The following is a 25,633-nucleotide window of genomic DNA, read 5'->3' on the forward strand; positions in this document are numbered from 1 at the left end:
GAAGTGATTGTAAAGTTTGCAATGCAGAGGAAAAGTGTGTGCCTGTATGCTTTCGCAAACCATATGCAACGATTCACACTTCACAAATTTGGCAACCATTTTTGTTAACAGCGTTGCTAACCCCTGTTGGGAGATGATATATACCCAGTTGTCATTAGCAGGAGTCGAAACCCCTTTGGCAAGTGGGAGTAATTCCCCATGGAGCGCTCAATATGCTAGCCCCACACCAGTGACCTCACTCTGCCTTAAAATGCAATACCTGTTGGGCTCTTTGTCTCCAAACTTCCCGAGCAATCCCTGTAAACGGAAGAAGGAATGTTCTGCTGGCAGCTGAGTCTGTCACTTCTGCCTAGAGCTTGTTGTAGCTGCCTTCTCTCTCTCTCTCTCTCTCTCTCTCTCTCTCTCTTTTCATAAAAAAAAATCCACAATACAGTAAAATTATAACTACAAATCACATAAGTAGATTAAAGAGTCCTCTCCTAAAACTAATTCTTAGCCCTTAACACCTGCAGAGGACAGTAATTGCTACCAGCTCTCACCTGAGATCTTTCCTTTCTCCTCCCAGAAGCCTTTGCTTCTCCCTCTTCCCCCTATCTCAGCTTCCTTGAAGAAATTTCAGCATGGCTTGCAGCTGTAGGAAAGCCAAGTGGGTGAATTTCTCTAAAATGAGATTTTCACTGCCTCTTCATGATTCTTTGGTAAGGAAACAAGGTCATTCCTTTTCTTCTTCTTTATTTTACTGGTGGGAGCTTGTTTGCTGCAACTCTGAGTAAAATCTTCACTTATTTGTAAAGCTAAGTGCATGCGATACATTGTAGCCTAAGTATTTTCATGGGGAATGTTTATTTAAAGGTGGATGAGGGTGGGTGAGAGTAAGAATCTTCGTTCCAGAGCTTTCTCTCCAACATGCACCACACTGGACTTCAGGTGGGGTAGTTAGTTTGATTGTTTCCTCATGTAAACCTCCGTCTCCACCAAAAACTAGCGTATTAGGAAGGAAGGTTGTAGACCAGTCCAGTGCCTGCTGCAAAGAGTTTGTTGGTTTTTTTACTTCCAGGAAAATGTTTACGCACATCCCTCCCTACAAGCATTCGGAAACATTGGGAGCATAGGAAGCTTGCCTTCTGCAGAACAGGACCATTGGTCCATCTGGCTCAGTGCAGCCTACACTGACTGGCAGGGGCTTTCCAGAGTTTCCAACAGGGCCTTGGTCCAGGCCTACCTGGAGACACCAGGAACTGAATGTGCAAAGGTTACAGCCCCACCTGAAAAGTGGTACATTCCACTTGGCTTGCCTCCTTATTCCTACCTCATTCTGCGTAAATCGGGCCTCCGTAAAGTTAATGCTCCCGATTTGCTTTCTTTTAGAAGGGAAAATATGGGCCGAGTGGAACGAAAACGCCACCAGCCTCATTTGTGAATTAACAAAATGCCATATAGGGCTCTGAGGGTTAATATATGCATTTTCCTTGGTGGGGTGGGAGAGCCTATAGTTTATTTGGTTACAGTAACATGTTTGGTGTTTCCCCTCAGGCTTCAGGGTTACACCCGGGGCTCCCCCCCCCCCAGCCAGAACTTGCTGGCACCTCAGGTGGGCGCTATTGGCATTCTGAGAGAACAGGGGAGGTGTTTGTGGTGAGTCCCGGCACCTCTTTTTCTAGGAAAAAAAGCACTGGTCACACCATATATTTAAAGCACCTGCCGCCTCAAAGAATCCCAGGAAATGTAGTTTACCCTTCAAGAGAGCTATAACCCTCAGCTTCCTTAACAAGCTATATTTCCCAGAATTCTTTGTGGAGGGAGGTGTGCTCTTTTCAGTGTGGTGTGTACACAGCCAGAGGCACACAGCCTCACAAATAAAAAACACATACCATGCAGCTTGCTTGTGTAAAATGGTAAAGGCAGCTGCAGAAGGTGTTTTCTGTGGCAACCCTCACTTTGTAGCCTCTCAGACTCTGTCAGCAGGCTCTGCGCTGTTTCTTTCTCCTCCCGGGTCAGGTAAACTGCAATGAAGTGGACTGCCTTGGCAACATATGCAGAGCTCCTGAGGAAGGGGGGAGCTGACACTTCCCTGCCACCTTTCGATGGCTAGCTTATCTTTGGAGTGGTATTGATTACCTCATGAGGAGGAAGGCTCCATATCCTTACCCTTGTGTCCAGAGCAAGGTGATTTATGCCAGGCCGGGTAATAGAAGTGGCTGTGAGGGAAAAGAGAGGCTACAAATGAGATAACTTACAACTGGCAACTTTATTTATTTATTTTAAAAAAGAACGGCCAGCACGGCAGAGCACTCATCAAGGAGTGACCTGCTCTGGTGTGGCAAAGCACCAGGCCCCATTCCAGTGACGGATTATTACACGGCTATCTTATTTTGCCTTTGTAAATTATGCCGTGTCTGTGCCTCGTAAGCTGGCAGATTTATTGCCACGCTGCAAGTGTATCGCCAAGGCAGAGCAGTTCTGAGGAATTGTGGGGGTCATGTGTCTTTCCGCTGGCTTTAGCCAGCAAAGCGCCTCTTTAATCTCAATGAGGAAGGACATTGGCGTCCTTGTGGGGGTGGGTGGGTGGGGGGTGGAAGCGGCAGACGATTCAAACTTTATTTTTGATATTTAAATTAAATTGTGCCATCCATTTCCCTTGCTTCCAGATCTAAATGCGAGTCATTATGCCTGGGAAAATTACAGCTGCATTCTTGAAAGTTGGAGGCATGCCAACAAGAGGTGCACCCTTGGTTGCTAAAGGCTGTACAATCTGTCAGGCAAGTAATTGGCTGAGAGAAAGTCTCTGATCAGGATGTTGCGCTGGTGCGACTGGGCTCTGATGTGCACTTGCCGCTTCCTGCCCTACCATACATGCAAAGTGCTCAAATTACAGGGTTGCCAGAGGGGAGTCATTCTTATGTTTGCTAGGGTCCCTTTAGCTATTGCAGGGGACATGACTTCAAGGCTAAAAATACAGGGGAGTCAGAAGCTGGGGCTTGCAACTTTCATTTGAGGAGGCCCCTACCTTTCTCCCTGTAATTCAAGCACCGTGCACGAATGTTGGTGGTAATGCACCACTGCAAAGCTCAAGTGAGAGGCATTTGGTGGTGGAATTTCATTGTGGGTGCAATGAGACATCCATTTAAATGCATGATTGAATGACGCGGCTACTCCAGATGACTGATCACACAATTCAGCTGTGACTTGAGTGGCTACATACACATCACCCAAGAAAGGGAAGAAATGTGTCACAGAGAACAGGGCACAGGTTTGCAAGTTTACATGTGCTAAGTTTTATGTATAGATGCAAATTTAGAAATAATTACTGTACAGTGGTACCTCGGGTTACATACACTTCAGGTTGCATATGCTTCAGGTTACAGACTCCGCTAACCCAGAAATAGTACCTCGGGTTAAGAACTTTGCTTCAGGATGAGAACAGAAATCGCGTGGTGGCGGCGGCGCAGCAGCAGCGGGAGGCCCCATTAGCTAAAGTGGTGCTTCAGGTTAAGAACAGTTTCGGGTTAAGAACGGACCTCTGGAACGAATTAAGTATGTAACCAGAGGTACCACTGTATGTAGAAATACAACACATCTCACCATACTGGGGAAGCTAGTGAACAAGTTGTTACTGCCCTATAACCAGAGGTCTCAGGGCAGTTCAGAGAACAAAATCAAGATATAAAACCACCAAATATATAATCAAAATAAAAACAACAACCCAATAAAAGAACCCCGTTTTAAAAGGGCATAGGATGTCAATCAAATCAACCAAAGGCCTGGTTGAAAAGGAACGTTTTTCCCTGGTGCCTAAAGGTGTATAATGAAGGCACCAGGCGAACTTCCCTGGGGAGAGCATTCCACAGATGGGGAGCCACTGCAGAAAAGGTCCGTTCCCGTGTTGCCATCCTCTGTATCTCTTGAAGAGGGGGCACACAAAGAAGGGCCTCAGAAGATGATCCCAGTATCTCGGTAGGTTCATACGGATAGAGGCAGTCCTTGAGGTATTGCGGTTCTGAGACGTTGAAGGTTTTATAGGTCAAAACCAGCACTTTGAATTGGGCCCAGGGCAAGAAGCCCAGAATAAAATTTAAAATATTAACTGATGCAAAGGACAGAGGTGGATTTGTTTTTGGGTGGCATGCATATTTGTGGTATGACAAAGTTAAAGCACATAAAGCATTTAAAAGCCATATTGTTAGGAAAGCATTGTTAAATGTCTGGATAAGATATAAGGACTTACTTGAAAACAAAACCCCAAGGTGGCTGTCACCGATGGAAGCAAAGGCTCAGAAAAGGCTCAATATGGGGGCCAAATGGCCGAAATATTGAGAAATATTGGAACAAGAAGGAGACAAATTGAAATTGCAGAGCTTTGAGAAATTAAAAGATAAAGTGAAAGACTGGCTTCATTACTATCAGATAATGGAGGCATACAATTTGGATAAGAAAATTGGCTTCCAGGTGGAAAAATCAAAACTAGAAACAGAACTGTTAGAACCCAAAACTAAGATTTTGTCAAAGATGTATAACCTGCTGTTGAAACGGAATACTCAGGATGAAACGGTGAAATCTGCTATGATTAAATGGGCACAAGATGTTGGACATAACATTATGATGGCTGACTGGGAACAGTTATGGACCACAGGTATGAAGTTTACGGCATGTAATGCCTTAAGAGAGAATATTATGAAAACGATATACAGGTGGTACATGACCCCAGTCAAGCTTGCAAAAATTTATCATTTGCCCGATAACAAATGTTGGAAATGTAAAGAAACTGAAGGTACATTCTTTCACCTTTGGTGGACGTGCCCAAGGATTAAGGCTTTCTGGGAAATGATATATAATGAACTGAAAAAGGTATTTAAATATACCTTCTTGAAAAAACCAGAGGCCTTTCTCCTGGGCATAGTTGGTCAATTGGTGCCAAAGAAGGATAGAACTTTTTTCATGTATGCCACAACAGCAGCAAGAATACTCATTGCAAAGTATTGGAAGACACAAGATCTACCCACTCTGGAAGAATGGCAGATGAAGTTGATGGACTATATGGAACTGGCAGAAATGACTGGCAGAATCCGAGACCAGGGAGAAGAGTCGGTGGAAGAAGATTGGAAGAAGTTCAAAGATTATCTACAGAAATATTGTAAAATTAATGAATGTTAGAAAGATGTTGGATAGCAATTAAGTGGTTTCCAGCTGTAATGCTTTAAGGGAATATGAAAAATGGGTTGTTAAGAGATAAAAATCTAACGTTACTATTTTAAGACCAAAGATTAGGACAAATAAAGAGGGTAAGGATTTGCTGAACCAACAAACTGAACTGGAACACAAAAAAGGGAGGTATGAGGAGGTCCGGGAAACAAGCTAAGGAAAAATAAGCAATGGAAAAATTGAGTGGTTTTTAATCATTTTTATTTTGTATTCTCTTTTTCTTTTTCATTTTTTATTGTAATATTTTAAAAAATCTTAATAAATATCTTATAAAAAAAACAAACGGAAACTAATTGGTAGCCAGTGCAGCTGGACCAGGATCGGTATAATATGCTCAAACCGTCTTACTCCAGTGAGTAACCTGGCCGCTGAATTCTGCACAAGCTGAAGTTTCCAAACCGTCTTCAGAGGTAGCCCTACATATAATGCATTGCAGTAATCTAACCTTGAGGTTACCAGAGCGTAGACAACAGTAGTTAGGCTCTCCCTGTCCAGATAGGGACAAAGCTGATGGAAGGCACTCTGGGCCACTGAGGCCACCTGAGCCTCGAGCGGCAGCAAAGGATCCAGGAGTACCCCCAAGCTACAAACCTTCTCCTTCAGAGGAAGTGTAACCCTATCAAGAGCAGGCAATCTCCCACCCATCTAGTCTAGGGAACCACCCACTAACACTGCCTGCTCAGATTACTGTCCAGGTACTAACATCTCTGCTCTACTTATGATCTTGCTAATTATATTTAAAACCAGACTTGAAGAAGACAACCCTTTTAAATAGAGGAGGATAGGAAGCTGCCTTTCAGTGAGTCAGACGGTTGGTCCATCAAAGTCAGTTTTGTCTACACTGGTTGGCGGTGGTTTGCCAGGATTTCAGGCAGGACTGTTGGACAGCTCTACTTGGAGATGCCAAGGGTTGAATCTGGGACTTTTGGCATGCAAAAAGTAGATGCTCTACTACTGAACCACTGCCCTTTGTCATCACCTTCAAATAGATGGCTGTCTTCTGTAAACGAGAACAGCACATGGCCACTCTCATTCTACCGCCACTGTCAGAGGCAGTATGTCTCTGAATTACCCAGAGTGGGCAGGGTATAAATAAAATAACAACTACTACTACTATACCAGTTGCTGTTAATCACAAGTGGGAAGAGGGCTGTTTCTGCTTGTCATCTTCCCATGTTCATATAGTTGGGGACAGGATACTCTACTGGAGGGAGCCCTTGGCCTGAGCCAACAGCTTCTTCTTATGTTCTTAGTTGTGATTTAAATGCAGATCGTCCAGGTCTAAGTCCAATGCCCTATGTGCTCAGCATTTAATTTTGTGGCAAGGCTTGCTCCGGCTACTGTTTTCAGTTCCAGGCCTTAACACTCTGGGGACCAATGAAAGTGCCCTTGAGCAGGTACATTTCTCCCCTTAAATACGGAGTAGCTGTTTACAGAGTGATGAGTGGGTCTGTGACCCTCCAAGATGTTGTAGGACTCCAGCATCCATCAGCCACAGTCAACAACGAATGTTGGGGTGGTTGTAAAGCAGGCATCCCCAACCTTTGGCCCTCCAGATGTTTTGGACTACAATTCCTATCATCCCTGACCACTGGTCCTGTTAGCTAGGGATCATGGGAGTTGTATGCCAAAACATATGGAGGGCCAAAGGTTGGGGATGCCTGTTGTAGAGCAACAACCCCTAGAGGACCACACATTCCCCATCCCTCTGATACTGTGATAGGGGTTGGGAGAAAAGGGTTTACACACTGGAAGGTGCTGTGACCTCCCAACAAATTTAACCCTCTATATGTCTTTTTCTAGAAATCACACACTGCCCATATTGGGTTGTGGTTTCAGCTTGTACTTATAAATCATATATGGAAACATTCTGACCCGTCCCGTGCTTTTTAATAGGGTGGTATTTAAGGAAGATAACATACTTTGCAATGCTCTCTCCTTGTATTTCCTGTACTATCAGCAAATTATATTGGGCCCTTCCGCAGATACAATTCTAAAGAATATCACAATTAATTCTATTTGGCACAGCAGCAGCAACCCCCCAAAACGGCTTATTTTGCAGTTATTTATGTTTGCTAACTATGTGCATATCCGGGGGGGGAGGCACAACAATTTGTGTATACTTCGCAGAGAATAAAGAGCATTTCCATATTGTCAGCTAATTTACAAAGAAATATTTACAGAGTGAAATTTTAACAGCTATCAAAGGACAAACAAGAGAGTGATTCCGTTGTGCGAAAGGCCACTGGTTTCAATTTTCTCTCGGCAGAAACTGATTTATTCAGTATTCGTTGATTCAATTTATTTATAATTACACCACACTGAATAAATCAAACATAGCTGAAAAGCAGTTTATCTCCGTGTACTAATTACGCATACAGAGGCAAAGAGATGCTGGAAGATTAAAGGGAGAACGTATTGGCGTGCATTAATGATTGTGGGTGTCTCTTTTATTACCCTGCGCTGCATTATATAATAGAATAATAGGGTCACTGCCATGATAGAGGAGGGCAAGCAGTACTTAAACTGTTCCTAAAATGATTGAAAGAGAAATGGAACACTGTAATAGTTAAAAGGCAAAGAACTGAAACAATAAATACACACAGTGTTATCTGACACTCCTTGTTTGTCCCCCCACTGTTGCTCAAGAGCACTCATATAGGGCCCCATTTAAGAAATTAAGTTATCAGAGAGAGAGATTATATTTTTAAAAACTTGCCTATTTCAATTTGTTTAGGCAGTTGGAGAAACAGCAGGCCTTTCCTTTGTGTTAAGATTTCGCACTTTTCATAAAGACTTATCTTAGGTTTCTGAGGCAATTGTTTTGACATTAGACATTTCTTTATTATGCGGAGCACTGAACAAGCGTCCATAGCCATGTGATAAAATTCACTGGAGAGTCTTTGTGGTTCTATCAAGTGCTACCAAAACATTTTGATTTCCACGTTGCCACTATTTATCTCGGTAGGGAAAGTTCTTATTTCGAAATCCCCCAAGGAACTTGCCCTTGTATGTGCTAATTACTGTTACCATTTCCGTGAAGCTTATCTTAACTGAAGTCTAAAGTTTTCCAGAACAAAAAATGAGACTATAAAGAACGCACAAAAGGGAAATAAATGGGGGGGAGACGAATGGGGGGGGAGACACATATGGAGAGAGAATTTGAAAATTGCACAGCACACTTTTATTAGGCTGCCACTCTGTGCACATTTGCAGAATGGTATGCAGCGGGGAAAGGAGGAGCTGCTGTGATGGTTTAAGAAAAGCACAGAATGCTGAAGCAGGATCTACCACACAAAAGCCATTTCCTCCCTAAAGGCATATAAATCAGGCCATAGTTAATTTCTGTAGGTTATTTTTCTGTACTATCAGGGGTGCCAACTTGAATAAAATATTGGGAGAGGGGGCAGGGAAGCCCCACCCTGCATAATCAACCACAAGATACATAAACATACACACCCCACTTGAATGGCAACGTTCATCAACTTTGGGCAGGGCAGGTACCCTCAAATAATTTATTGGGGTGGAGGGGAGAGTTGGCTCCTATGTGTACTAATTACACAAAGGTTGGTGACCAACCCATCTTTCATAAGACAAACCTGAACACGTGTTAGGCATAAGAAAAAATGGTCAGAAATAGATCTCATCACCTGCCTCAGTGCACAGTCTCATGAGCACGAGGCGTATCTAAAGTTCCTTGCACCTTTGGCAATGCGCTGTATCAGTGCCCCCTTCTAGACAGGAGAAATGCCCCTCCTTGTGGCTGCTCTCTACCTCTCTACCCCCTTCTGTTCCTTCCGGCAGAAGCAGCAGCTTTTCCTGGTAGAGATCCTGGTGGATTTCTTCTGGCAAAGCAGGTACTGGTGTGCTGAGCCAAGGGTGTGTGTGTGATCCAAGTGTCACAGGAGGACTTCCAATGCCTGACAGGTGATTTTTGTATGCTCCCATTTCTCCAACCCATAGGTACACCTTTTCCAGAGCTTCTAGAGTTCCTGAGCTTTGTGTAGATCCTGGGCTCAAAATATTCAAGACTGTGGTGAACTGGAGCACATAAAACATTGACTGGATTCCCTTAGCACTGAGTTTCCCACACATGGGTCTCCAGTTGTTTTTGGACTACAACTCCCATTATCCCTAGCTAGCAGGACCAGTGGTCAGGGATTATGGAGCATGCATACAGCTGTATAGGGCCACCACAAAACATGTTCCTACCTGAGGCAGAGCAGTAGATAACACCACCCTCACCCCTCCATGTCAAGCTACAAAGCACTTCTGGTTGGTAGAGTTATTTTGCCACTTTAGGCAGAAAATCTCACAGGTACCTTTCCCTGTCAGTAAACATGCAGTGATAAATGTCTAGCAATTTGCTGCCCTTTCATTATATCCCAAATGAGCTGCCTAAGGAAGTTGACTCACTGTGCCCAATGATAGGGCTGGCCCTGCGACAAGTGTGTTGTATTTATAATCCTCAATTTCATAAAAGGATATCAAGGCAGTAAGCAACATACCAGATTGTAATAAAATCTGTTATATGAGGTTTATATGTGCAAAAGTAGAAAAACTGGTTGTTTTTCTTTTTAGGAATGCCTGCTTATATACTGTGTAGTGGCCCAAGCAAAAATATGGGGTAGAATTCAACGCAGTGCTTGCATGATGGAGCTATCTCCCCTCGCCTCTTGATTCCTGCCTGTGCCAATGTTTCAATGGCCAAAAACTGTTGTGAGGGTGGGGAGAGAACTGCTGACATAGAGAAAATGGAGAAACAGGGTGTGGTGTAGAATAACGAAGTAAAATATTTCACACACCCAAGATTTTTTAGGAGGGGCATAAAAATAAAACAATTTGCTATGGAACATTGGAAGAAATTTATCCACTGCCGCAAGGTTTAAAAATGAATATTCTGTTATCAGAAAATAAGAGCTAAAAATCGTAAGAGCTAAAAATCGTAAGAGCTAAAAATTGTAAGGATAGTGTATCTGTTCAGGTAGCAGAACGTAATATCGATGAAACAATTGACTTTATAATACCTGCTTGTATAAAGTGTATGGTGAATGGAGACAAGACTATTGGTTATTTATAGGAATGTCTATGATATTCTATTATTATTATTATTATTATTATTATTATTATTATTATTATTATATTTAAAAAACACCCAAAATCAAAACTGGGCATGCCCAGGCCCCGAAGCATGCCTAAGACAGCTTGGCAAACCTTTGAACTAAAACACTTAAAGTAATATTTTAAGACGTAAAGGAGTGCACAATTCTAATTAACTTACAGGTGCTTATTTAGGTTGCCTTATTTGGTGCCTATACCCAATTGTGTCACCTCTAAATGTAATGCATAAAGAGGTCTTCTCTTCTAAGTTAATTTGTTTTTGTGAGCTGTATCTTTAAACTATCCCAGTGAAACATTTTAAAGTAATTGTTTTTATGTTGTATAATATGACCCAAATATTGTATTTTTGTCAGCATGTCTAATAGGTTGCTCAATAACCTTGTCCTCTACAGGTCACTGGATCCATTCATGTTCAATGATATATCATATGAGTGTTCATGGGTAGTTTGATACATCTTCTAATATAAGGTGAGTAGAAATAGCACAAGTTTTTTTTTGACCTTCTAGAAGTATGTCCCCAGCAGAAATGAACTGCGCTTTTTAAGACTGTGTTTCAAAGAGGTATTGGAAGCAGGAATTGTTCCAAATTAAGCTTCTAAAAGTTGGGGAGTCATTTTCTGTGATTAGCATTAAAGAGCTGATTAAGGAAAAATTTTGCTGTAAAGATTAATCATTTCAAAAGATGAAAGGTCAAATGTAATGGGCTTCCTTTGTTTTTTTGGGGAAAAGCGAGACTTATTGAGTCCTGTATTAGTCTATGCATCTTTTAATAACCTCTTCCTTGCCCTCCATACAAGGCTTTTAAACTAAATTGGTCTGCCAGGACCTTTTGCTAAGGATAGCCTCTGCAGAAGAAATTAAAATATTTGATCTCTCTAACAAGTGAATCATAATTATCATGACTTTTTAAAACTTGGGAATGGGTAACTTTATGAGGATGCAAGGATCTCAGTTTGGTTAAAAAACATTATATAATAACCTTAACTTTGAAAGTTTATGAAACCTTAAAGTAGACTTGAAACTGATCGTTGTCTGCAAATCTCCCTGACACGCCCCCCCCCCACACAACCATGAAAACTCTCACTCACTCTATTGGCTGAACAGTTATACAAGGGTTTCCAACATGACACCTGTGGGCACCAGTGTGTCTGCAGTACCTCTTATGGTGCTCACAAAAGGTCTCAATAAATAGCCCCTCAAAAATCCACAATGCACAGGAGACTTTGCTCATCCTGGTCAGTTTCTGTTTGCACTGGTCCAGCCTCTCCTATATGGATTGTGGCCCCTAAAATATTCCCATACTTCACTGGACGCCAGGACTAGACACACGTTCTCTCTCTTTTCTGAAAAAGGTGCAAAGATTGTCTCTCTGTGAGTGAGCATGGTAGTGGCTGATGTAGGGTGGCATTGATGTTACACTGATGGGGGGCAATTACTGAGAAACTGGGGAATTTGGGCTTGGGTTTGGGAGAAGCAAATGATTTTGGACCCCTTTGCAGTCCTGATGACATCGCTAGGAGAGTGAAGGCATTTCCTAATTTGGAATTGGGTTTGTGGAGGGGGGGCGGAGAAAAAAAATTGTTTAGCTGTTTTGGAAAATTTGAACACAATTCCTCACTGAGTTGAGAGGAGTTAGTCCACCACTAATTTCAATAACTGCTGTAAAGTACTTCAGAAGATTGTGAAGAGAAAGGTCCGAAATACAGGTGATGGAGGAGCACATCTAGGAAACAGTTTATTTATTTTTATATGCATTGATCAGTTAGCTAAGCAAAACCTCTTACCTGGGATAAGGCATTTCCAGCCTCATAACTTGCACACTCACCATGTAGAGAACCAGGGCTGCCCATGTAAGATGTATTCATTTACATCTTGCTGCAATTTCTTTGCTGTTACCTCTGCCTTCCTTGCTGAGCCACAATAGTCCAGCAAAGAATTCTGGGTTAAGCTTGGCAGTGAAGTTCTGGGTGCTTTTATCTGAAGCACAGTGGGTGTGTGCTTGTGTAATAATCAGGTTAAAACTGCTGAGTGTCCTTTGGTCAAGGTGGTCTGTGTACACTGTTGTGTATAAAGTGGAACACTAGAGTTTTTAAAGACACAAGTACACAAATCAAACATTTGCTAAATTCTCTTTTGAAAAAAGAAATAAATCTCTTAGTAAATTGCACATTGATGTAATTCCACTTCTGATTTCTTCAAAACACACATAATTGCATGATTGTTAACCTGACACCTTTTTATCTCTTCTTCCTCCTTGATCCCACCCCCCACTTAATTCAAAAGACAATTGTGGTTGCCCACCCACTGAATCTCATCACCCATTGCTGTGTTTAGCTCAAACTCTGCGGTAGGCAGTCTTAGCTTATGGAATCATTTTAATAATGCTCAGATTTCCACTTCATGCCTTTATGCACGACTGAGGATTTTTTTTTTTTAAAAAAGCTGAAATAAATTATGTGCCTTCATTAAGGCCCAGCAGGATCTATCTTGCAAAATTACGTTTTTATGCAAGAATTAAGATTAGGGGAACTGTTAGGTCAGTGTAATCAACCTACAAGATTTACTTTTTCATGGAAGATCTATCATCTGTTGATAAGGCATTCAAAGTATGCTATTTCTCAGGGATTGTAATATGCTAGCATGTACACAAATGAGCCAAGTTGGTAAACCACGGGAAATAGGATTCCTCTTAAAAAAAATGCATAGCATCAGGAAATGGAGGAGATGGAGAGGGTCACTTCTAATTTCTACAGCAAGAGAATCACACTGCAGGTTGGAAACTTTCTCCTTTCAGATTGGAACAGATGAATCTGTCAGTTTCCATTTCTCAATTTTCCAATCTTAAATTAAGTTCAGCACATTTCTCCCTCAGTCTGTGAGAGTTTTTTAAAGTTCTCAGAAGAATTGGTCAGGCTTTTAGCGTGCTTGTCTGCTTTAATATATGTTTTCCTATGCAGCGTTGCCAAAAATCACCTAACATAATGCATATTTAAAATATATTTCCATAAGCATTTGCATTTTTAACACACCTTGATCTAATATATGCATTTATGTACACATTTTTGGTAGAAGGACTACATCACAAAATTAACAGAAGTGTGAAATTGAAAGGATAGTTGCGTTTTCTTTCAGGAAGTGCAAATTCGCAAAATGTGAATTGAACTGAATTTCTCCCCCATCTCTGTTTATCAAAGCTTGAGGCCACTTCATGCATGCACTACAGTTGATAGTGCAGTACTTGAAGGCTCAGAGAATTGCCTGCACACAAAGATATGTGTGTTGCTGCTTTGGATGGCTTAAGTGCACACAGTCAATGAAAACCATGAGTCATGATGGCTTGAAAGGGAAAGATGGGATTGTCACTGGCCCTAATATTAGGCAGAATGAGGCAGCTTCCTCTGGTTTGGGTGTTGAGAAAAGGTTGCTGATTTTTATTATTATTGTACATTTCCTGCAAAGAAGGAGTGGGGGTGCTTGTAGGATCTTCTGTCTCAGATGCCAAAATAAGACAGTTTTGGATACTCTGCACCTTGACCTTTTCTGGGGGTGGCGGGGGAGAGGTATTTGCTTCTCCTTCTTAAGTAGCAAAATGTATTGGGTCTTGTTGGTGTTGGTCCTCCTTTGGGGCGGCATTTAAAGCACTAAATGTGTGCTTGTTGCCTACTGTGGAATGGCGGGTGAGAAATCAGAAAATAAAACACTGTTAAAAAATAAACAAATATATGCACATTTTCCCTTTCTCTCACTTCTCCCATTCTTCATTTCTCTCTCCTTTGGCAACTCTGAGATCATTGGATAGGAGAATGGTTTTAATTGCAATTGTTTTTAGAATGTTTTCACTGTTTCAGAACGCTTTTTGTTTTGCTTTTCTTTTTAGATTGTGTACCTGTTTTCCACCCCGGGGCTCCTTATCCATAAATGCCATGGATAATTGAATAATTTGGGGTGGAGAGTTGTGTCATTGGTCACTCATGATAGTCACAGACACCAATTAATGGTTGCTGGTGACAGTTAAGTCGCCGTCCACTTGCAGTCATGAATACATTGTGTTCATGTGGTAGGCAAATAGCACTTTCGTCAATCATTTAACACAACAAGGGATATGAAGCTGCAGTTTCCTAACTGGGGAAATCTGCATAGCCAGGAGATCAACTGCATATGAGAATTGCAGTGCAATACCATAGCAAAAATGAACTGTCTGGGAAATGCCTCTTTTAATTCTTGGGTTGACCATGTAAGGAAGGTTGCTAAGACGTTCATTTCACAGTTGGAGAATTGAGAGCACTTTACATAGCACTTCCAGCCGTGCCAAACTGGAAATGGAGGAGAAAGGAGGCACTAAATAGTGGAGCAGGGGGAGAAAATAACTGTGAGGAATAATACAAAGAAAAAGGCTGAATAGAAGGAAGGAAGGAAGGAAGGAAGGAAGGAAGGAAGGAAGGAAGGAAGGGTGAAATGGAGAAGTGGAGAGGGAGGTGAATTAAGCAGGTCACAGCAGATAACACATTGAGTCACTCCTCAAAAATTACAAGGACACTTGTGCCATGTAAAGATATCCTGCCCTTGCTGTTTGAGATGCTAGGTGAGATGCATGCAATTAAATAAGAAATATATCCCCTTTCAGATGGTTTCAGTAAACAACCCGGCAGAATACTTAAGGCGCCCCAGTGTTCTGTCTCTCTGTGCAACTGACATTTTAATCCTGGCTGAACACTTGATATATTGCAAAGAGCTATGAGAAAGTACAGAGCAACCAACCCGTTGTTGGGCAACCTGGGCATTTTTCAGATTGAAAACATGCATCAAAGCAATCCACAGAAAAGTCAATCTGTTATACAGTGGTACCTCGGGTTACATACGCTTCAGGTTACATACGCTTCAGGTTACAGACTCTGTTAACCCAGACATAGTGCTTCAGGTTAAGCACTTTGCTTCAGGATGAGAACAGAAAGGAACTTCTGTATAGGGAGTTTACAGTTATAATCATATGACTGTATCTGAAGAAGTGTGCATGCACACGAAAGCTTATACCAGAACAAACTTAGTTGGCCTATAAGGTGCTACTGGACAATTTTTTATTTATTTTTATTTCGACTGCGTCAGAACAGCACGGCTACCTAACTGAATCTAGAGTCATAATGATGTTTCTGTTGATTGCTGTTGAATTCATTAACGCAATTGTAGGTTCAAATCCTTGTGAAATTGAAGAAATAACTGAGAGGTGGCTGAGTGGTTTGTATTCTTATACTTTTTTTAAAAAAAAATTAGCATAATCACCCCAGCCACCTTAGACATCCTTCAATAGCCACTGCAGCATGAGCTTGTCCCAAATTCTGCCTGCAGACTTCTGAAGAGCTCCTGAAGAGCAATGGACATTTAAAAAAAAAGTTAAATGAAACTTTTGACTAAAAAAATAATAATCCTTTGTTGTTGTTCTTTAATAAATTTAAAAAGCCACCTAAAGCTCTTCAGTACTTTGCAGGTAGCATTTGGGACAAGCTCAGTTCTTGCAAAGCCCATAGACTGAGAAAAGCATACAGTGGTACCTCAGGTTACATACGCTTCAGGTTACATACGCTTCAGGTTACAGACTCCGCTAACCCAGAAATAGTGCTTCAGGTTAAGAACTTTGCTTCAGGATAAGAACAGAAATCGGGCTCCGGGGGCGCAGTGGCAGCAGGAGGCCCCATTAGCTAAAGTGGTCTTCAGGTTAAGAACAGTTTCAGGTTAAGAACGGACCTCCAGAATGAATTAAATACTTAACCTGAGGTACCACTGAAGTGGCACAGAAAAAAGCATAGTGATATGGTGTATAGAAAAGTAGCTTTCCAAGAGATAAAGCAGCATGAGGCTTTGAGGAGGCCCTGATCCAACTCGGGATGTGTTCTTGACATCATGGTTTGTCTCAGGTGTGGGTAAACTCGATCACAAATCACCCTGATTTGCCTTATTGTTTGGCTGCAGCACAAAGCAGCTGTTCACCCCAGTATCTGCTCAATTGATTAGTTATGTACGAGCTGAACAACTAGTTACAGAAAACTAATGGTGTTTTATTGAAAAGACAAAACTCACGTTTCTGTACTTATTTATTATATTTTTGACTTTACCAAAAAAAAAGGTATAATATAGAGTTGAGAAGTATTCCAATAAAAAATGAGGTGGAGATTGTAGATTACTGATACTTTTGTATTCAGAGTCATTAGCAGAAACAGTGATTGTGACCCAGGGAAGGTAGAAGAGATGAAATGGTGTGATCAGCTGCTCTGTTGCATTTCCTGCTTGTCTAGCTTTCAGGTAATCTTGGCAAGACAGTTCAGTTCAGTATTCCTAGTTCACAAAAGCAGATGATTTTTTTTCTTTGCTTCTAAAACAAATTCTAAAGGCTGATTTATTACTTTTCTATTGCAAAGACATTAGCTTTTAAAAGGTGAGGACAACAATACTTGTGTCAAGGTCAAGAGCTTTTTAGGACAAGATTCTAGAAGTGAGTTAACTTTTAGTTGCTGCAATCCAGAATCCCATGTGAGCAGAGAACTCCTCTACATTCAGGGCACCCTATTCACTTCCAAAGCGTAGGATGATCCCTGCCTGAATTTATTTGCCCATGTCAAACTGTCTCACCATTCATGCAAGCAAATGGGGAAGTCATTTCACTGAGTGCAAAGGTTTCATTTTGAAGCCTTAGATCATCTAGGAAATCACATCTGGAATTATCCTTAGAAAAACAATGTTCTTCATCTTCTTTGTTTTTAACCTCTTCAGAAATGAATTTGATTTGCAGGAATCTCGTCATGAACTTTGAAAATGTAGCATGAGAACAATTCTGGTCTTGCAAAAGGAAAACATTGATTGGAATTATTCATGCCAACTGCAGACAAAAAAACAAAACAAAACTTGTTGCCTGCTTTGAGAGCCATGATCGCAGTCTTCCTCAAAACACAAGCAAGCCTAATGAATTCAGAGCATTTAGAAAATGATGCTCTTTGTGTGCAGATAATGAAGTCAGGGGAAGAATGCAGTCTTGGAATTAGTAGAAATATAATTCACAGCATCCTGGAAGCTCCAGAAGCTTCTTTAAAGATTGATTAAGAGCATGAAACTCTGCATCAAAACCTTACTCTCCAACTGGGAAACATCTGGCTGAGAGATATTAGAGATCATAGTTATGCTGTTTAAAGGGATGATTCTGAGAAGAGCTAAGAGTATTTAACATTTGTCTTATGAAGGACAGACGATGTCTCTCTTTAATGGCATTTTAGCTTTGATGAGTTAATAAAGAAGGGGAAAGAGTTTAAACAGATACTAGAGGCACAGAGGTTTGAAATGCAAAGAGGGATTTCTTTTTTTAAATAAAAAAAGGGTTCTGCAGTCACAAGGAACAAATTTATGTTATCAAATCATTTGAAAAAGGCTAAGAAACTCCTTTACATCTAAATATTGATTTCGGGAGGCTCAGACAGGAACTTGGTATTGCACGCTGAAGCAATTCGGCAACTCAGATACCGCCATACTTCAGTAGTGAGAATTCAACAGTATTTGGGAAGTGACCAGAATTTAGAATAAGGTAAAATGTTAGTTCATGCCTTGTTCTTCAGTGTGCATTGTTCAATGGTAAGAATGAGTGGTGTGCATCAACCCCAAGATTCCTTTGCTAGGTGTCTGATTTGTGTCAGAGTCCATGTGAGTCCACTTCATTCCTCCCCTATTCACTACTGGAAAAGCAAAGAACAGCTATACTCAGAAGTGGTTGACATCTGCAGGTGTGCCAGCATCCCACTCACCACCCTGGTAGTTAAAGCTTGCCAAATTACAGGCAAATAGGTCCAGGGGGCTTTTGTGCCAAATTCATTTAACTTAAAAAAAAAAAAATTGGGCAGAACTGGGCAACATTTTCAGGCAAGGTCACTCTTTCTGATGGCATGAATCCTGCCAAATTTCAGAAGGATGGCTTCAGTGGTTTTCCCACAGGGTCAGCTTTTAGCATTTTAGGGTGAGTATAATAGGAATCACTTAACATCCTCATGCCACTTGTGTGCAATTGATCTGTGAATTGCAGGTGCGAAAGAGGTGTCCCTAGGTAAGGAATAATCCAAGCTGTAAATAAGTGGGTCTACAGGGCCCTCTGTGCCAGGCAACTTTAAAGTCGATTTTGAAGTGGGAAGAACTAAAAGGAATTTGCTTTCCAAGTAAAAGTATTTCCCTCTGGTTACAAGTAGAATGGACTTGCCAGAAACTCATGTGACACCCATGAAAAGGTCACAGTAACATCCTATCAAAAATATGATATTTTGCTGTGGCTGATCAGTTCCTATTTGTCCTGGCTTGATTCAAAATTCATTGGATGCTAATATTTCACATTTGATTGAGCTGAGAATCTCCCTCCCTTCATGGCTGATGTGGATACTTCTTCCGTGGCTGCTCTTTTTCTGCTCTTTTATATATGCTATCATTTTGTATTATGCTTATACCTCCACGGCAGCTATATTGTTTTATGCCACATCCAATGGCAACCATTTTGTGTCATGCCCATGGGAGCCATTTTGTGATTTGTTCTGTGCCCAGGGCACTTTCTCGAAATTCCAAGTGTTTCACTGGCCCAAAAAAGATTGGTGACAACCTAGCTTTGAGACATTAAAGCCTTTGTACAGATCCCACTTTGTCTTGGACAAATCCCAAATCCCTTTGAGGGACCCCACCTCAATTCAGGATGCATCCAATTCCACTGTGCACTCTGGCTAAGAAGCACTGTTCAGTGATTCTGATATCTTCTTCTTTTCACTTGGACTGCAATAAGTGTCTGAATGGGTTTTTTCCTCTTAGCATTCTTCATGCTTAGCAAGGAAGGCAATTCCATCCAGCCACATTGTTTGTTAGCTGTTACCCCATTTTACAAGGTTACTCTCCAAGAGCAGAAGTGTAAAATTTATCAACGTTTACTGGCCCCTGATTGCTATGCTCTGCCTGGGTAGTAAGGTTTCTGAATACCAGTTGCTGGAAGCCACAGGAAAGGAGAGTTCTTGTGTGTTCCCACAAGCATCTGCTTAGCCACTGTGAGAACAAGATGCTGGACTAAATGGGCCATTGGCCTAATCCAGCAAGCTCTTCTTATGTTCTTAAAGCTGAACCAAAGTAGTTGGCCCATTGTTGGTTAAAATGTCTTTATAAGTCCTATAGTCTGTGGAAAGGAGTCCCAGAGACCACAAGGTCCTTTGGTTCTCCTTCTCCAAGGGCAGAGAAACACAAAAGAAATGTAACTTCATGTGGTCTCTCCCAGCTGCAGTAGAAACCTTGCAAATTATTATTATTATTATTATTATTATTATTATTATTATTATTTTATTAATATACCACCGCCCTATACCCACAGGTCTAAGGGCGGTTCACTGAATACAATCAAAATATAAAACCACAAAATGCATAATAATAATAATAATAATAATAAATAAATAAACCAACAACTACCCAAAAACCGCCACCCAAAAAACCCCAAACCCCTTATTTTAAAAGGGCATAGGATGTCAATCAAATCAACCAAAGGTCTGGTTAAAAAGGAACGTTTTTGTCTGGCACCTACAGGTGTATAATGAAGGCACCAGGCAAACTTCCCTGGGGAGAGCATTCCACAGACGGGGAGCCACTGCAGAGAAGGCCTGTTCTTGTGTTGCCACCCCTCCGGACCTCTTGAGGAGGAGGCACATGAAGAAGGGCAAATGGTAGAGCTTTGACACTAGTAATGGCAAAAAGGGGACAGATCCAGGAAATGCTTGGTTCCAAAGCCTGCCCATTCCCCAGCAGTGCAGCCAGCCTTGTAAAGAGAGAGAAAGAAAGAAAGAAAGAAAGAAAGAAAGAAAGAAAGAAAGAAAGAAAGAAAGCAGACCCTCCCTTCTGCCCTGCCCATGTACCTTGTAGGGTTGTGGATATTTTGGCTCCTTTGCCTTCAGTTCCCCCTGTGACCCACCTGTAGGATTTATCTGTTAGGGTGTTCTATAGGGCAATTGTTTGTGGTCTAACATCAGGAAGTGAACTTTCTATCGCACAGGTTTCTGTAGACTTATCACTCTCTATCTGAGCAAGCAAGATCCTGAGAATGGGTTAGAAGCTGATTATAGGAGTCAGTGAGTGACAACTCCCTGGGACCCAACATTTCTTCAAGGTCTCTGCAGCATGGAGAGCTGATAAAGTGAAATAAATAGAAGTTGGAGCTTCTACCCGGGAGAATCCTTTTACCAGACACATCAGAGAAATCATGTTTATTCTGCCTAGTTCAGCTTTTCTTTTTTACTTAGGTGGATTAAATGAAAAGACTTTAAGCTTGCTCTTTTTAAGAAGTAATTTTTACAAAGCTGTTCCTACTACAAAAGTAAAAAAATAAATAAATCAGTGACTCTAATGGTTCTCTTGGTAGCTTGCACCTTGGGGAACAGAACAGCAATTATAAATAAAGCTAATACATTAGTCTGATAACTTCAGATAACAGTCTATTCAGAAATGTATTTTTCTTTTAGAAGCAGTGGTTGTAAAGAGGGAACGGAACTCACAGAATCTGTTTCATGAGCTACACTCTTGAACCTCGGTTAAATGCATTCACCTGGATTTAGCAGTAGAAATAGGGGTACAAAAATTGAACCCCACTGAATCCGGTCTCATGCAAGGAAAGAGCAATTTTGTTGACAACCCACCTCCAGCTTTGGGGGTGTGCATGCGTGTGTGGTGCTCCTGAACCCACAAGGGCATCCTCAGCACTTGACCTGTCTGAGATTGGAGGTGGGGGGCATCTATTACCTGAAAAGGCCTTAGCTTAGTGTACAGCATTTGCTCTGCATGTAGAAGGACCCAGGTTCAAGCCCTGGCATCTCCAGGTAGGGGAATCACAGGTGATCACTACTTTTCCAGACGTGATTCAAACCTGATTGGCATATTAGACATTGTGGTTACAGCATGGAGCCAGACCCCCATGTATCCCAGATGGGAGGTGTAACTTCTATCAGCAAGGACAACATAGGTAGATTCTCCCTGAGAGTGTATCATTGCTGAAATCAGAAGTATCCACATTGCTCATCCCTACCATAGGTCTTCATTTTGTGATACTACCTGTGTGGCATGCAGCAATATCAGCTGATTCATGTTACAGCTTGGGTGGAGAGGGCTATACATTTCCACCCATGCAATAATGGACCTCTTTATGTGTGTTGGCACTTTCAAGGTACTATGGATAATTATCCAGGAATAAATCTCTTAGCCTTGATTAAATTAGGTGGGCTTCTCTGTAATTTTGTATAGGAGACTGTTTATGGTGTAAGTTTATGTAGTTTCACCCTGCTTCATTGTGGTTAAATCAGGAGTGTTTGCTTCCTATCCCACAGTGCAGAGTTTGAACTTTTTTCTTAAAGCGAAACAAATGGGTACTGGATACATTTCAATCTGGCAATTGTGGGAGGTTGCAAATCAGTGTGTAATATTTTGTCATGTATTCTGAATCTAGTGAACATATAGGCATTGGCAGCCTAACCATGTAGGGGTGGATCCCGGACTACTATCCTACCTTCAAAAAAATTGTGCCATTAAAAATAAAACAAAACCATGCTTTGCTTGCAAGAGATCCACCAGCACTGGCAGTCTCTCCATTTTGGTAGAAACTTCCCACATTTGGGGAAGAATTTCCAGCAAACAGCTGTTGAACAACCAGCTGCAAAACTCTACAAGTCACACAGCTTTCACTTAAGTTGCTCTAGCTGCATTTTTCAACATCTTTTAAATGGGGGAAGATTCTACCGTTTGCTCATTTATTTATTTATTTTGCTTTCTTTGACATTTTCCAGAGTACTCCCTGATTGAGCCGGAGCCCATTTCTGTTCTCCCCATGACCCATCAAAGATAACTAATTTGTTTACTGTAAATCGCACACCGCTCACTTCGCGGTGCCATCTGGCACTTCGTATTGCACTTCGAGTGCTCCAGTTCTCTAATAATAGCATTTCCAACTTCACCAAAAAGAGTCTCAGGGGCACTTTGTACACATGAGGGAAGACAGATACTTACAGCCACTTTTTCCACCTTTCATGCCCCCTCCGTACTTAGACACTCATAGCCGGCAGACATGGCTGGGGGCTTCTGTTGAGGCTGCCATCGCCTTATGAAAAGGCAAGATGCATAGATCTGGTGATGCAATCACTCCTGAGTGCCCCCTTCTCCATAGCTGTGGAGCACAAAGTTCGCCTTGGTACTCTACTGACCGGTGTGCGATGAAACAGGAGCATAGGTGGCTAGGGTACAGCTGGTGTAAATATTGGTCCGAACCCAAGCAAATATGGGTGAAGCCACTTCATTGTGCCTATCACCTGCCCTTGAAGACGACACAGAAGCTTCAAAACGTCCAAAATTAATAGCTGGGATTGCCTTCAGAACTTGCATAACTCCTGTTGTAAAGCAGCTTCATTGGCCACTGGTTCGCTTTCAGACTTAATTAAAGGTGCTCACTCTGCCCTCAGAAGTTTGGGTGGTGGTCACCTGGGAGAGGGCATTCTTCATGGCAATCCTTAAGTTGTGGAATTTGCATCCCACAGAGGTACATTTGATGGTGCTGGGGGGAAGAATTCAGTCCCAGACTTCTCATCCTGTGGTGCTAAACACATTCTATTGCACACTCTCCCCCCTCCCCCAGACGTGTAGATTTCTTTTTATTTTAGGGTATTCTATCCTGACATGTTAGTTAGCTCATGAGTATCTGCTGTGTGTGTAATCCGTGATGAACACAATGAGTATAAATGTTCACAGATGCACAGAATCTGCTTGCTTCAGGTTGGCTTCTTCACTGACCATGGATCCTGATTTGCTTTGCACAAAGTTTGTGGGGAGGTTAGATGAAGTCAGCTATTTATTAAGAATTCATTCTGATCTATGTGTGGGGAGGTTGCATGGCATTCAACCAAGTGCTGTTGCACACTTTCCAGTGCATTTCCCCCATTCCTTATTGTGAGAAGTCTGATTTTGGGGAAATCAGGCATGTTGCACAAGCAGTCCAAATCGACTTTAATTCAGTACAACCTGAATTTGCTGGTAAAGGTAAAGGTACCCCTGCCCGTACGGGCCAGTCATGACCGACTCTGGGGTTGCGCGCCCATCTCGCTTAAGAGGCCTGGGGCCAGCGCTGTCCGGAGACACTTCCGGGTCACGTGGCCAGCGTGACGAAGCTGCATCTGGCGAGCCAGCACCAGCGCAGCACACGGAAACGCCGTTTACCTTCCCGCCAGAGTGGCCCCTATTTATCTACTTGCACTTAGGAGTGCTTTCGAACTGCTAGGTGGGCAGGAGCTGGGACCGAACGACGGGAGCTCACCCCGCCGCGGGGATTCGAACTGCTGACCATACGATCAGCAAGTCCTAGGCGCTGAGGTTTTACCCACAGCGCCACCCGCGTCCCCGAATTTGCTGGTACGTGACTAAATCTCACCCCAAATAGTGCCTGTTTGGAAGCGCGCGCGCGCGCGCGCACACACACTTTATTGTATCTTTGACCTTCCTCTTCTAGCACTTTTTCAAACACCACAGCTGAGCCACTGCTGTCATTCAATGTCCCAATTCTTCAGCAAGCCTTAATTTGTGTCCCTATTTTAAAACCAGGGGCTTCTGCTTTGCGTTCCTTCAGCACCGAGAGCTACTGGAAAAACAGGATGCCAGTCTCATGAGGACATTACAGTGAACACATTTGTAAAAGAGAGAAATAACAGCATATAAAATGGGTGCTGGGCACTTTAGGATAAATATCAACCATTTGTATTTTATTTCAGCCATTTTCGCAGAGGGAGAGGGGGATTTTTCCTCCTCTTCCTAAAGCCAAATGCATTGTACAGCTACTTTTAAAGAAAGTGTGATTTTATTATGCTCTTCATTTGATTTATGATTCACAAAGAAGCTTTTGAGCAGAAGCTGCCCAATATGAAAGCCAACCTACTGACTTTAAAGCAATGCCTGGGCCATAATTCTCCCTGCTCTGTAAAATTCAGCATGGAACCATGGAGAGAATTTAAACCTTGGTGTCTTTATAAGTGAAATCTGATAAAGGAAGGTGCTCCAAAAGCACATTTCCTGTAATGAAATGAAGGCACTTGCTGACAAGGAAAAGGTACAAAAGACTTGGCCCCATGCCATACAACATCAATACATTTTCATGTCCGACCAGCTACATTTTTATACTTGAGGTTTCTTGATGATTTTAGGAACTAAATTTATGCTACCTGCTCGGGTGCCAATCTAGGTTTGTTTTCAAATAAGCCCAGAGCAAATCCCTGCTAGTGTTTTAGGACAGGCAATTTTTATATCACTCCTGCCATAATAGGTAGAAAATGGCTTTGGGTCTTGAGTGGCTCATGTTATTGTGACACAGGTGCATATTTGTGTGTGATCTTCATTTAGCAACAGGAATTAATTGCCATAAAGTGTTCATGATTTTCCATGAGACAAATAGTAGATGCAGGGCTTAAAAAAAAAACAAAAAGAAAACCAAAAAACCCCCAGAACTCACCAGAACTCAGTTCTGGCACTTCTCAGGTGGGCCCCATTGCCATTCTAAGAGAACAAGGGAGGTGTTCATGGTGAGTTCTGGCATCTCTTTTTATGGGAAAATAGCACTGAGGTCCAGAGGGGTCCAGTCATACCTCATTACGTTTGCTTCAGGTTGCGTCCTGCGGCAACCCAGAAGTACCGGAAAGGGTTACTTCCAGGTTTCGCCACTCGCGCATGTGCAGACGCGCAAAATGACGTCATACGCATGTGCAGAAGTGGCAAATCGTGACCCATGCGTGAGCAGACACGGGTTGCGTTCTTTTCAGGTTGTGAACGGGCCTCCAGAATGGATCCCGTTTGCAACCAGAGGTACCACTGTACTCTGCTTCAGAGCCCTTGAGGTCTGCAGTGGACAGCTTCTCCTGTTTGCTTCAGGGGAGCAGGCCTCTCTCTCCCCCTGCCCCCCCCGCCATAGCCGGCAACGTGTGTGGCCTGTCTCTTTAGGAGGCATAGCCGGCCTGTAATAGAAACTCCCCTTTCCCTCTCTTGGTGTGGTTCCTTCTATACCTCAGAAAATGTAGGAATAATAAGGTCTCAAACCCTTGGTGATTTTGTGACTTTCCCCTGCATGTTAAGAGAGACTCTGGCAGATTGAGTGGACGAGACCAGTAGTGGGTCCAACAGCCAAGAAGACAGTTTCTGCACGTGCTATTAGGGAAGTGAGGGGCAGCTAGGGCTCCTCATCCTGGGAAGGTAGCCCATCTGGGAGAAGGAAAACTCTGATCCTAATCCTCTGCTGCTCTGCTTTCCT

The 25,633-nt window shown here is 42.2% G+C and overlaps 1 long non-coding RNA gene across 2 annotated transcripts in view; it reads left to right on the plus strand.

The window, feature by feature from the left end:
* The first annotated feature begins 582 nt into the window (after positions 1 to 582).
* Positions 583 to 25,633, plus strand: part of LOC308459594 — a 28,392-nt gene continuing 3,341 nt past the window's right edge. The window contains exons 1-3 of one of the 2 annotated variants that reach the window (XR_013978201.1): positions 583 to 711; positions 2,649 to 2,759; positions 10,713 to 10,788. This is a non-coding gene — a long non-coding RNA (uncharacterized lncRNA). Of the gene's footprint in view, positions 712 to 2,067; positions 2,167 to 2,648; positions 2,760 to 10,712; positions 10,789 to 25,633 lie in introns of those variants that run through there. The other variant, XR_013978202.1, reaches the window with a different exon arrangement.

Source organism: Podarcis pityusensis (assembly GCF_964106645.2).
Source record: "Podarcis pityusensis genome assembly, chromosome: 12".
Taxonomy (NCBI): Eukaryota; Metazoa; Chordata; class Lepidosauria; order Squamata; family Lacertidae; genus Podarcis; species Podarcis pityusensis.